The 14,216-nt window shown below is 42.1% G+C and overlaps 1 protein-coding gene and 1 long non-coding RNA gene across 2 annotated transcripts in view; one reads left to right on the top strand and one right to left on the bottom strand.

The window, feature by feature from the left end:
* The window catches only part of LOC121197038 (glutamate receptor ionotropic, NMDA 3B-like), a 60,739-nt gene that overhangs the window by 35,663 nt on the left and 10,860 nt on the right, over positions 1–14,216 (bottom strand). The gene's annotated exons all lie outside the window — the stretch shown is intronic.
* Positions 1–14,216, top strand: part of LOC121197041 — a 135,288-nt gene that overhangs the window by 23,617 nt on the left and 97,455 nt on the right. Inside the window, exon 2 of the long non-coding RNA XR_005896218.1 lies at positions 4,778–4,970. This is a non-coding gene — a long non-coding RNA (uncharacterized LOC121197041). The remainder of the gene's footprint in view (positions 1–4,777; positions 4,971–14,216) is intronic.

The following is a 14,216-nucleotide window of genomic DNA, read 5'->3' on the forward strand; positions in this document are numbered from 1 at the left end:
CGTGTATAAAGTATTTGTGTGGGTCCATGAGTGTGAGAGGGAATATTCGGCTAGAACATTTGTGTGCTGTGTGTGATTGTGTTTGTGTGCGAGTGTGTTTGAGCGATTTACAAACCATTTGATGGAATATTGTTCTCAGCATGGCTTCAAATTAATTTGAATGATCAAGACACAGAGCACATCAGCATTTTTCCCCCCTGGAGCATTTCAAGCTTCTGTAGAACCAGATGACTGCTGCTCCTGCACTCGCACGCATGCACACACACATAATGTAACACACAAACCCAGACGTACGGATCACACACTCAAACCAGCCAAGTACTTTGGGCTTTGAAGATACCCATGAAGAAGGTTTTGCTACATGATTTCAAGTCACACAGCTTAATCAAATGGCAATCCAGAGGGAATAACTAAAACGCAAGTGCATATCAAAGTATGCAAATACAGTGCTTCCCTGCTCGTCTGTAGTGTTGAGTAAATGAAGAAATCCAGTGCAGAGTGTTCACTTTCATTATCAGTTGACTTCTGATTTAATGAGCCTCCACGGGCCAGAGAATGTCCTGATGACATCAATAATTATCAGATAGAGGAAACAGCAGGGGGACTGAATGTGCTGTTCTGGACTGGTTAGTCAGGTCTCTAGTCAGCCAATGTTAGTGCTGACTGCACTGCTAGCATTGGTGAAGGCTGTCATCTCAGCACGCTGCATCGGCGCCTCTTTTGTCAGGAGCTTCTTTGATCCCCTCAGTTGCAGAGATACAAGCCCACAGCAGAAATATGCTGAATGGATTCATGTATCATCCTCCCCCCTACAAACAGCCTCTGGCCCCCTCACTATTTATGATCATAAAAGCTGCTGTTATTTATTAAAGAGAGCGATTGTTGTCCTTGCTCTATAGACAATGTTGTTTTCTCTCCCGGAGAGAATAATATTTGTCCTTTTGGTGCGGCCCTGTGCGTGATGTGAGGCAGCATACTGAACGTGATGGTGATTGATTCCTGTGTTGAGCAGTGGAGAGAGGTACAGAGGAAGGCTAATCTGAGTTATGATTGCTACTGTAATCGCATTTTCTCCCCTGACTCATCCATCCGTTCTACAGTAGCGTGTACATGCTGTATTCTGATTACGCCGCACATCTGTCAATAACAAATACTGTAGGATGGAGTGGCGACGTGTGCCTGTTCCTTTTGAACACCTTCCGCTGGTTTTCCATCACCATGATTTTCCCGATCATAACTCTTTCTCACCTCCGGCAGCCCAGTTTTATCTTCCTCCCTCGCTGACTTGCTAACCTGCTGGAGGTGTCATCAAACATTTGCAGTAATCATGCCATCATGTTGAGGGTTAAATAAGCTGTTTTGGGTATTCCGGGCTAACGCAGCCACTGTCAGGGTAGAAAATAGCCTCTTGCTTGGTTGTAATTGGACCAGCAGGCAGCTGGACCAATGAGACGGCAACATTATTTAGTTACAGGGAGAGTGATACCAGCTGATAACAGTTCCCCAAGTACAGATGCAGAGTGGGGTGATGTCATTAACAATCAGCTCAGCATAGCTGCTGGGGAACATAGCTGCAAACAGCAAAAAGTTCAGGGGGGACAAATTTATTCACAACACCCCAGTGGTGAAAGCACGCCATGCCAGTAATGAGGTGTCTGGAGCTTTGGGCACTGGGTGCAAGTCTGAGTATGTGTGATATTTCTTAGTCTGAGGGTGTGTGTGCACTTTTGTGTGTTTATTTTGACGGTGTTTGTATGTGTGACTGAACAGGTTCCTAATGGAAAAGATCCCATTGCTTGAGTCGTGTTGAATACTGAAACCCAGACTTCCCAGGAGTGAAATAATACACCAAGAGAGATGGAAGTCATTAAGGGGCAGTGTTTTTGTATGAGAGTGTGTGTTGAGTCAAGGATGTGTGTGTGTGTGTTGTGTGAGGGGTGGTGTGTGTGGATTTCAGGATGGATGGTCTTGCGGTGAGTAAATGACCTGCCTTGATTCAGCCTATCAGCTGAGCTCTCCACCCAGACTCCCTGATATCCCCTTTCATCCATCTCTATAAGAGAAAGATGACGGAAGGATGGAGAGGCAGAAGGAGAGAGACTGAGGAGATGAATATGCACAGAGGAGAGTGAACGATTTCAAGTGCAAGAGTGAGCATGCAGGAACTAATTAGTGAAGAGGGAAAAATTTGAGAACGAGGGACGGGGACAGAAGAAGTGAAACAAAGAGACTATTAGGCTCCAATCTGAATCTGTGGTAATATGTATGACAAACGGCACCCTGTTCACACCAGAAGTGCCTCTCTAATGTGACTGTGAGTTCCAGTCGATTTAGGGGCCATTTGGGGTGAGTTGATTTGGGGCACAGATGAGCATGTTGTTTGGTCTCAATCCACTTTTGGTGATAAAATATGCAATGCTGAACCTGCAGAAGTAGCCAATGCAGAAATGAGTAGAATACGTAGAGCTAAAGGGCTTCACACCAAAGAGAAAATTACACTTACTCTAAAAATGATTCCAGGAATCAACATGAGGCACATTTTAGATTAGTATTATTATAAACATGAGTCATCTAAATACCTTTGCTTGGAAAATTGTTCTGTTTACTAGTTGAATATATATGGCATTTTGCAGGACATGAAATCCAGGAGTAAAATGTCCTTGCAGTGCTGTCCCCTGTTCCCCACCCACACTCAAGGGTATTGCTTTGAGATTCCTGATTTGTTCTCACTGTTAGCTTTGTTTTTTTGTTTTCTTTGGGCATGTTGGCATGTCCTCAGAGAGGAAAGTTTTTAATGACATGCGCTTTGTATTAGAGAACTGGGGACAAGGGCATAGATACAGATGCAGATAGAAATTCTGTCACTTAGACAGTCATACTCCCCAAACCAAAGTAATGACTGAGATCTGGCAAGACAGTGACGTGGCTACAATGAAGTCTCATGGAGGCAAAAATGTAAAAAGAAAACAACAGTTTAACCCAGGGATCTGAACCCTATTATTTTGTGGAGAGAGTGCACTTAAATGGTGCTAATAATCCATCATTATGTGGGGAAGCTGTATCACCACACAGCAAAAGTTCAGCACACAGCTGAACCAAGAAGTTTCTCTGTAAACTGTGATTGCATTGCAGTTCACCTTTGTTTCGTCTTACAAATAAGCTTGGCTAACCCAACACGTTATTGAAAACCTGTATCAGCTGAAGTTATATTAAACCAGAATTTCCCTTTAAGACTGGGCTCTCCTCCTACTGCCACTTCCCATCTAGACACATGGACAAACATAAGGTAGATTCCCACATAAATTTTGTGCATCTGGGCTGTCATTAGCTCAGCCTGCCAATAAACTGTGAATAAGCCGTGGTAATGTTATCCTAATGAAGAGCTCTAAAGACAGGATTGTTTGCAGTGGCTTAGATAGACGCAAGCATTTTTCTCCAACACTTACCACTGTAATATCTATATTTCTTTGTTTATCCTGGGATGGTTTGCTTTTCATGCTGAGCATGCATGTTCTTTTAAAGCTATGAACCAATTAACACTTACATGTTTACACACAGTCACATTCAGAGAGCTGCACATCCTAACCATCCTAACAGCGCAGTGGGCATTCATGAGGGTCAGGAAAGAGTGCGTTCTGTTTTCACATCAACATATTGTAGGTTTCAAACTGGCGACCTTGACTGCCAGCTGTTTGCCCTGTACGCTGCTACATTATGATTATGCTTCCCTCGCTCTGTTTTTCATCAGAGCCTAAAACCACAAAACATAAACAACAGCGCTGCAGCTGTCAAATGCAGATTTCAAACTGCAGTAAACGTCTCTCAGGAGGAAGATATTTTGTCCTGTTTCCTTCCTTGGATAAAAGTAAACAGTCACATTTTTGCAGGTTGCTCGATTATTCATCTGAACAGAGGGAGGAGTACAGTTCACTCACAGCTTATGCTGATCTCAGGGTCAAACCTCTGTAGAATAAGGTTCACCTGCATGTAGAATGCTTTTGTAAACCTCGTGAAATTTAGAAACAGACATTATACTTTCTGTTGGCCAAATTGTCCCGTGGCTACAAATGTCAGATAAACAAAATACAAAATTTCAAGTTTATGCAGGCACTGTTTCATGTGCATGTCCTTTCAAAAGCAAAGCACTGATTCCCTCCCTGCTCACTAGCAGTTTTTACAGTAAGTCACACCAGATTTGTGCATGATCTAAATTCATAAATGGTGAACGTTACTGATGTGTTCAGCAGGGTGATATGTTGTCACTCTGCTCACTTAAGGAACCCATTAAATAAACAAGTGTTTTTTCAGGGCTTAAGTGGTGTACTTAACATACTCTTGGGGGATGATACAGATTAAAAGAATTGCAAGTAATATTACAAGAACTTTGCACTTAACATACCCCATGAGCCCTTTTTTCCTTGTAAATGTGCCATTAGTGATTTTGATGACTCATCTTTCATACAGAGGTCTAATTTGAAGCGACTTCTCCCTTCAGATGTAACCTTAAAGAGGCATGTGTGTGGGTTTATTTATAAGACAAAAATGTACTGTTAATTAATTTCTGTTCACTACACCAGCATGAAACATGCATACAAACCTGCCTGTAGCTGAACCCATGCAAGAAAAAAATCAATACTGCTTCTTTAATTATGACTTGTTCTTATATCTCACACTGTTGACATATTTTGTAGCTAATGCACGTACCACAGACAAGTCTAATGAGTCCACTGGAGAACCTCTAGGCAATAATGAGCTATGGGTCCATTTTGATCCACAGGTACAAAGCGGATGGCAGAGAGGCTGTCAACAGCATCAAGTGTGTGAAGATCTTCAGTTATCCAGGTCATGGTTATCCAAGAGGAGTTGAGCTGAGGGCAACTGTACATGGCTGGCTGTTGATTTTGAGGACGTCTCACCTCTCGTCCAAGAGGCTTCTTCAGTTCTGAAGAATGAACACCTTCGTCTGGTAGGTAGGTAGAGTCCACGTGCAATTTTCTCTTTAGTGAGACATTGTTTTGGAAGGCTGAGTTGGATACATTGGATGCAGAGTTATGAAAACAAAGAAAAGAAAGCTGTGGCATGATCCATTGGATTCCAAGCCAACAGGACTTTAAGACCCCCCATTTATGTACAAATATAATCACTATACCATCGTTGGGCATTTAGCTGCTTCCCTTTGGGCTACAGAAAAATTAAGTCACTAATCTAACTCTCAGTTACTTCAGCTTCAGTATTAATTGCTGCATCAAATAAATGGGCCAAATCTCTCCACTAGGTTCTAATCACTAATCTGTCATTAGTGCTTCTAGCCAGGGGGGATAATTGGGGCAGTTCATAGTCGTGGAAAATAACTTGGTGTTATCATCGACAAAGGCGCAAGGGTGGCCCACTTACAGCAACGCAACTATTGTCAGTGCAGAGAAAAATAAAGGGATTAGATGGCAACTTCTGTGGTGCTGAATGTTGGATATGTATGTGTACGATTGAGTGCGAAACTATGTGCCTGGGTGTCCATGCATGTGTGAAAAAACACAGGTTTTTGATGTTTGTGTGAGTGTATGACACAGTATCAACACTCTGTGAGGAAGAGTGTGTGTAACTGTTCTTGTGCGTACACTAAACAGCAACAGACATATCCAGAAACAAAGTCAGCCAGTGATAAGACCCAGACTTGCCTCAAAGCCAGAAACGTAGTTTGTCTCTTGACAAAACCCAGTGATAACTACAGCTCTTCTCCTCAAAGCTGAACAGCAGAAAAGAGATGGGAAAAAGTAGAAAGCAATAATCTTTCTGTAAATGCAAGCTCAGAGTTTAACACTCTACAAAGTCACCTCCAATTTAGATTCATAAAAAAGATTGCAAGCGTCACATCTTCCTAAGTACTGAGACTTTTAGGAGCCAAACTTAATTTCCTTAGTTGGCAAACACCTCTGCAATGTGTGATATTTCAATTAGAGGAAGCAGCTGTGTGTGTCTCTATGATTTGTGTGTGAGTGTGAGTGTGGTGTGCATAGGTCAGCGAAGTTCCGTCTAAAATGACATTTGACCCTATTATGTTCTTACTGAACGGAAAGCAATATTCACTGATCTGTAAAGGTCCTCCCTCCCTCTCCCTCCCTCTGCAGATGCACTTTTCAGTCTCAATTAATATGAAGAGCCGTATTCAAAGTGTTGATTGATGTTGATTGAAACATGTAAAGGGCATCAAAGAGCAATGAGAGGTGGTTGTCAGCCCCACCCACACACACACACATACACACGCGCACATTGGGCTATGCAAATTGTCTTCACTGTGTGTATGTCTGTCAGCCTGTGTGCATGCCCGAGTGTGCATCCCCTTCCACTCAGTATGCCCGAGGAGGAACACATAATTTACAAAATATCACAGATAATCGTGTCGAGATTAACGATCTCATTTTGATTAATGCTTAATGTTTAATTAACTCAACTTTAGGTCTTCGGCTTGTCAGAGGTTCCCCTGCATAGCAAATAGGCTTCTTGCTCAGTGTCAGGTACACCACGGGCCCAAGTGAGCATGCTGGTGAGGAAGTGGGACAGATAAATTTTATATTAATCTCCTGGGATGATATTTGTGGGTTGCCAGAGGCAATGAATAATTAATATTACCCAAACAAAATGAAGAACAACAAAATAATAAATAGCACATAGCAGAATGTGTGAATATGTGCGTACATAGGTTTGAGAATGTATGTGTGTTTGCCATATGTGCATACTTACACTACTGTAGGTCTCCGCTACCCATTCTGTGCATGTGTGTGTGCTACATGTAGTGAAACGCCGTGTCTAATATGAAGCATATACAATAAAAGTGTGCACACTTCTGAGTGTGCATCCCCATGCCAAAGCAGGGGAGATTATGCCAACGCTGTGTATAGTATGCATGAGCATGTGTGAGCGCATATTATGCTGGCGATTATACGCTCCTCTTTCTATCTAAGACATTTCTTTGAAGCTTAGGTTGGTGTACAAGACAAAGTAACCATGAAATTGACACCCAATCCCGTTGGCTGGACCACATCCACATCCAAATGAACCACTTAAACAATTCTGGGCACAGAATGTGAGCCTTTCTAATAGTAATTCATCAATATAAAATTTCTGCTTTTCAATATGTATTATATTTCGTAGCCAGGATATGAAAGCCTACAGTGTCTAGAACATTTTTTCCCCCTCCTGTTGCTCAGCCCCTCCTCCTCCTGCTTTCTTCTCTCGGCTGGCATACCCTGCACCAGTCTGATAACATGATTTCACGCAAAAGTGAAATCCTCCTCATGTCTGATGTGTGCATCTCTCACTCACTCCCCATCCTCCCCCAACATCCACCCTTCCTCTGCCTTCACGCCCCCAATATCCCACCTGACATTTGTAGGGAGGCTGCTCAAAGGGAAAAGGTGCTTTGTGGCACTGGCAGGTCAGCGTACGTGTGTGTTTGCATGTGTGTGTGAGACAGAGAGAGAAGGTGGGCAAGAAATCAATGTCTTTGGCAGTTGCATTCTTGTACTTAAGAGACACTAAGAGCTAGAGAAAGGTAGTAAGGCAGAGAGAGGAGGGAGTGTCATTGGCAGGTACGCATGTGTCTCAGAGGTAAATGGGAGCTCTGAAGGGTAGTGTAGCATTTGGGAGTACATTTAATATCAGATTAAGCATCTGACAGATGAGCGAGAGAGAAAGTAAGAAGAAGAGAGTGTGTGTGTGTGTGTGTGTAAAACTACACCCTTAAGAGAGATAGAGAATGAATTTTTGAAAGATAGCCAAGAGATAAAATGACATTTACGGATCAGATCATCACACGTCTTCCATTCTTGAACATCAGGCAGCCTGTCCTTTCCTTGGGACCGATCTGTCACCTCAGCTGGGCCCCTGAGCTTGAAAAAAAAAAAAATGCAGATGGAAACAGCATGCTCTGAAGAAAAAGTGGTACCGGTGGCACAGAATACCAGTTTTTTTTTTTCTGACTAACAGAAAAGCAAAGAGCCATTTTAGAAAAGTTTCCTTTCTTTTTCAACTGTAGATTTTTCCAGAGAATATCACCAGTCATGCACGAGCTTTGTCATATTCACCTTACTTCACATTCAGGGTTTGGCACTTTCACACCAGGCCTCTTCCATCCTCCACCTCTTTGCTTAAAAAGCATCTTGTACTGTAGTCCTCCCACATTTTACCAGCATCAACCATCCAGTCCAAACTTGCCTTTTCGACCTCTAGGCTACTACATCCATTTTTTTACAGAAGCATGAGGGAATCGATCCACATAGGAGTTTTATGGTACTAGAACTGGTGTGGGATCCTTTTAGGAAGTGTGAAATTTCTTGAAAGAGATATGTGAACTTTGGAATAGGAACCTCTGGTTCATGTTCTGTTTGGGCACAAAACATGGAGCTACAGGGAACATAATCCACCATTTTCTGCATGAAAGGTGGGGTGACCAACTTGCCGGTTACACATACTCTGTGTAACAGAGTGCATGACACTACATACACTGAAAATGGAGAATTGGCAGAAATGGCCTGGCATCCACAGCCACAGAATCCCCTTTACTGGCTGATCTGACAGATATACAGTTTAGCAATAAACAAGTCAACACTTCCTCAGAAGCATAGTTTTCTTCTCTGAAGTACAACAACAACCTGCTCCATCTTTGCTCAGTTTTTCTGGGCAATAATTTGGAATGAATTTCTCTCACCTCTGTGAGCCACAGGTCTCATATGTCTCAGCAAAGGTGTGGATGTGTGAGATTATATGTTAGTTTGTTTCATACTATGTGGTTTATATTAATCTTAAAATCTCAGACTTTGAATTTATTTTTTACCAGTTTGTCCAGCTATTTGTAGTTAGACTAGATGAACTTACCTTCAAAAAAAAGCTAAAAACAAAACTAAGAGTCTACACCCACACTAGTAACCTTTGAACTAAATAGTAATCTCTATGCCAACACAATGACATTTAGCAAAAAATTATGTTTCACCATGTTCGAGATCTCACCATGTTGACCATCTCAATTTAAATATAAAAGATAGCTGAGGCTTATTGGAATGTCATTAGCTTTGCTGGTATTTGATCATGAATTACGTATTGGACAAATTAGATTTCTGACCTGATGATTAGATTAAAAGCTCAGGGATCACCAAAGACATTACAGTTCATTCTGAGGGGGGCGAGAAGATGTTTTACTCAAAACCACTAATGCCAATGGTAGTGCTAAAGCGCTAGAGTTAAAGTCAAGTGAACACAAAAATTATTGGGAAACATTATTTAGTTTCATCGTTGTGAGATTGTTATGTCTGTACAAAATTTCGTAACAGTCCATTTAATATCCAATCAAAGGTCAAAGAGTCTGGATTGATTTATGGTAAAATACAGAACTTTGTTATGTTTTGAGTCTTTCTTCAGAGTAGTTACAAAAAAAATGAGAGCCTTGCTTTTTTTTTTATTCACACCAAAACACAACTGTTTTGGCAGATAACAATATCATTCATCAGTCCTGCAATCATGATAGAGAATTTCTGCCTAAGTGAACGTCTGGCGGTCGGGTTTTACAAGCCAGTGAGAAGGTGGCAGTGGACTAAAAATAGCCCTGCAGCAGGGTCTCATAAATGGGAAGGAGAAACAGTAAAGGGTATCGAAAAGAAAAACACACACATTGCCAAGTGGTGATTTCATTTCCCTACCTGTCATAGCGCGGCTAAATAACTCTGGCCAGGGTATTACAAGCTGTGAGCTCGATGGCTCTGAACAGCAATCCCATACAGGTGTGAAATAAGTAGGAGGAAAAGAGGGAGAAGGAAAGCGATAAGAGGCAGAGAAAGGCTGAGAGAGGTAAAACAAAAATGGAGAGTGGGGGAGACAGATAGACCAAGAAGTGTAATTGGTGAAGGGAAAAGAAGAGACAAAAAAGAGGCAGAGAAAGGCACAGGTAAAAGGAGAGGAGCAGGAGAGAGATTGAGAAATGGAAAGGGAACGAGACAAGTCTTAATAAGAAATAGAGCGATGGAAATGGGACAAGGAATTGGAATGGCTGAAGGGACAGGAGGCAAACCTGCTGTGTGCGCTCTTCAGTGAGCACGTAGACACACACATGCATGAACACACAGAGCGCATCCCAGTGAGGTAGACTCTGGCAGATGGAATTACACACTCCTATAACTCTGTAACTATCCTGGAACACACACAAAGGTGACAGTTGACTTTCTGAAGCAAGAGTTCTCTGGGCAAGGTTACCTGTTCAGCAAGTTTACACTCCCTGTCCCCTTCCTTTCTCTATCTCTTTCACACACACACACACACACACACACACACTCTGACACACAAACACAAAGAGATAAAAGAGAAAGGGAGAGACAGAAACAGAGAAATAGAAATACTCTTTAAGTGATTCCAATCTGCACCATATTGCACAGTGTGTGACAAACTGCAGTGGTCTCCTGCCAAGGGAAAGATAGAGAGAGTGTATGATTGGAAGAAATAGAGAATAAAATGTGTGGGAGGAGATACAAGAGAGAGAGAGAGAGAGAGAGAGAGAGAGAGAGAGAGAGAGAGAGAAAGAGAGAGACTGAGAGAGAATGACCAAGAGAAAAAGAGGAGGTAATGTTTAGTGTTTTTGTATTTGTGCCAGAGCAGACCAGGGACAGGACACTGGACACAGGACACACTAATAAGTGACAGCATTAGAGTGACAGTCATTATAATTGGTGCACAAAATGGGAGGCGCAGGTATTACACTTAAAGGTATCCCAGCCTTCCAGCCAGGAGAAGAATGCACGATCTGAGTATATTTAGGCTTCAAGGGCACTTGATTGAAGTCATTAAAATGAAAGATGACTTGTTGGAACGGAGTCACTGCGGAATCTCTCCTTTAACTTCTCATCCCTCCCTCCCCTCCTGCCTCCATCCTTCTCTTTTTTCCCCCTCTCCCTCTCTCCTCTGCAGACTCTTCATCCTGCCAAAAGCGGGCCTTCGTCCCTAACCCTCAGAAGCAGAGGCAGGGATAATTGAAAAAGTTCTCACACTGGGAGTTAAGTAAAGGAGATAAGGGGAGAAGTTGGAGGGAGTGAAAAATGTTAGCAGCACAACAAACATGTAGGATGAATGTGTGTTTGGTCCAGGAGAGGGTTTACAGGGAGACAAAGTAGGAAACGGAGGAAGAAAGAAGGTTTTTGTTTTCCTAAGTTAAAGAGAGAAAAAAGAGAGTGAGCAATAAATAGAGAGTTTTGTGTGCAATAACAGTGTGAGAGAGAAAAAAAGAGTGAAAGCTTTATCTTATCCACTTTATCCATCGCTACTGTCCACTGGCTCAAAGTATAATACCCACTTATGCAAATACATCCACATCTCTGCTCCCCTGATACTGTGGAAGGCCTAACAGCAGTTTAACAAAGTGTGTTTTTGTGTGGGCTTGTGTGTAAATGCACCTCATGGGTCCGTGTGTAGTTGTAGTGTGTGCAGGAAAATGCTGTGCCAGGAAAGACACCAGCACCCCCTCCCCTCTCTCTGCCCGTCCCTCCAGCCATCTATCCACGCCATGCTCCCCTTCATCCCTCATTCCCTCTCCCTGCTCACATCCCTCTCCCCGTCCTCTCCCTCTTTCTTCCATCTTCCTGCACTCCATCCCTCCTGTCTCTCCATTCCTCTCCTCCCAAACTCCCTGCCCTCTCCTCCCCCTCCTTTCCCCTTCCCTCCTTCTGTCACTGCCTTTGTCTTTTCACGGCCACCTCATAAATGGCTTCGGATCAATCAAAGGCACTCAACGCAGTTTGTTAGTGAGCCACTGTTGTGGGAGAATGAAGCCACACACCCAGGGGTCTGCCACCCTCATAATTAAATAGCCGAAGGACTGCATGCTTTCCTCCCGAGGACCTCCTGCACTCTCTGTTGACAATCTACCTCCAAGCGATTTGTGCCGCTGCAAAACTAATCACTTAGGTTTGTGCAATCTCAGGCATGCTATAGAGAGAAAACCAGCAATATTAGGTTTTGGAAAATATCCACTGTTAATAAATGCTCTCAGAGATACAGCTGATGCTGATTTGAAAGCAGGGTTAACCCACTGGCTGCCTGAAGAACGGAGGTAGGTATGCTGATGAAATCAACAGTCGATGGGATGGACAGCTCCATGTCTGGGACCTGTCAATCACAAAGTGATTTACGTAAAGCAGGAAAATAAGTAGTGTGTGCAGAGATCAATATCTCATCCTTTAAGTGCCAGCAAAGAATTACAACTGTCCACTCCCTGCACTGTATGACCAACACTCACATGTACATGCATGCTGTTTGTTAATGCACAACGGGACCAGGACCAGAGGCCTTTGATCAAATCTGAATTCAGAACTGAATTAAATTATTAAATGTGAATGCTTTGAAATCTCTAATGAGATATATTTTGGTTTGGCTATCAACAATTTATAAAAAAGTTATTAATATAGTTAGGTATTGCTTAAAGCCCCTCTCAGTCTCTCAAAAATAGAACCCAACAGAAAATACTTTTTTTTTTTTTGTCATTTTTAGCTCATTGTTTTGGTTTTACAAAAATTCCATCCTCAGAAACCTTGTTTCCACATATTTTTCTCCAAAACAGAGTTAGAAAAAAAGAAGTGAATATTAAATTGGCACTCATCAGCAAGATACACAAATCCAAGTGAATGCTGATGCAGTTCTGCATGTTGAATAAAACATATTTACCATAACAACCCTATATGGTGAGAGCACGTCAGTTTAGTGTTTACAGCTTGCTGTGCTGCACCTAAGTAGCCAAAAGTCAAGTAACGCAGCTTTAAATATTTTTAAAAAATTATAAGTGTAAGAATTTATATTGAAAGAACAAAGTTTAACCGGAAACAAAATTCATCCTACTCAGAGTTTGATGCATCAAAGTATTTGACCAACTTGGAATCAGATCTAGAACAAATGGAAGACAGGGCACACCTACCAAAGTACAGTACAAGAATAACTACCTCATGTATACACACACAAACCACGCAAAACATTTTTAATATCCACATTATGACAATAGAGGCACATGCACACAAACAGCAACAGCAACACTGGCAGAGCATCACTGCTGGAAAAGCCTTGGCAGTCAACCTGTAACACAGCGCTGCTCCAGTCATGATGGCCTGATTGAGACTGACACAGAATGGACAGACTGGGCACCTCCCGGTCTAGCAGGGATCCTTTAACCAGAGCTGACAAGGCTGCCAATGAACACTGCAACTGTACTACCTACTGCACCATTTTGAAAATTAGCACTGTTAAACCAAAGTCCGGGACTGACTGCCGCCAGAGTATCCAATTGCTTTGCTGAGTCATAAGCTTTACTTTGTTTCTTCTGCCAAACAAACAAACAAAAAAATCACATCATAACTGAATAACCATGCACACCAGTGGCCGGATGAGAGGACGTCCCGTGTCTCCCAGTTGACTTACATGTAAAATCCAGTTATTTATTTAGCTGGTGCAAAAAATATAACAAAAACTCAAAGGATGAAATTATAATTTTCATGCTTCATCATGCTTCATGGTAAAAACAAGCTAGCTAGTTCCAGAGTGAAAAATTCACAATGCGTTACATAATGTTGACACAACTAAGTTGTTTCATAATGATTTAACTATTTTGGAAACATCAGTTGTGTTACTTATTTTTATTTTTCTATAGTTAGTGATTTTCCAGCATGGTGGCCTGGCATGGACAGAGGTGTGAATTTTACTCTCTTGTATTGGACATGTCTCCTCATCCAAGAAATGCAAAAATGCTTTTGTTGAAGGCTGAAAATTTTGAGATTTTTCCTTTCTTCACAACAATCAGCACTGAAAAGGGTGGAGAATATTTTTAGATACTGTGTTGACTGGCTTTTCATTATGTAGACAGCTGGTTGGAGAAAGGCAACACAAGCGCTTCTCCCACAAACTCCATGGGTGAGACGAACACTGCAGTAGCTACTTTTTGTGGCTCTGATGTCTGTTGCATTATCGCATGATGTATAGAAGCCGTTTTCAATAAGACTTTCCATTCTTAAAGTATAGATTTTAATCCACTCTTCTGTGGCATCTCAAACTAAATTGAGATGTCACCTCCCGAGTCCAATTTTGTACCTTTTATACCTCTACAGCAGTCCTCACCATTGAACTGCCTGAAAAACATATCGCCATCCAACCTTTTTGACCAGCTGTTCTGCCTGAAAGGGATCTTTCTACCAAACCAT

Source organism: Toxotes jaculatrix, chromosome 17, assembly GCF_017976425.1.
Source record: "Toxotes jaculatrix isolate fToxJac2 chromosome 17, fToxJac2.pri, whole genome shotgun sequence".
In the NCBI taxonomy this organism is placed as follows: domain Eukaryota; kingdom Metazoa; phylum Chordata; class Actinopteri; family Toxotidae; genus Toxotes; species Toxotes jaculatrix.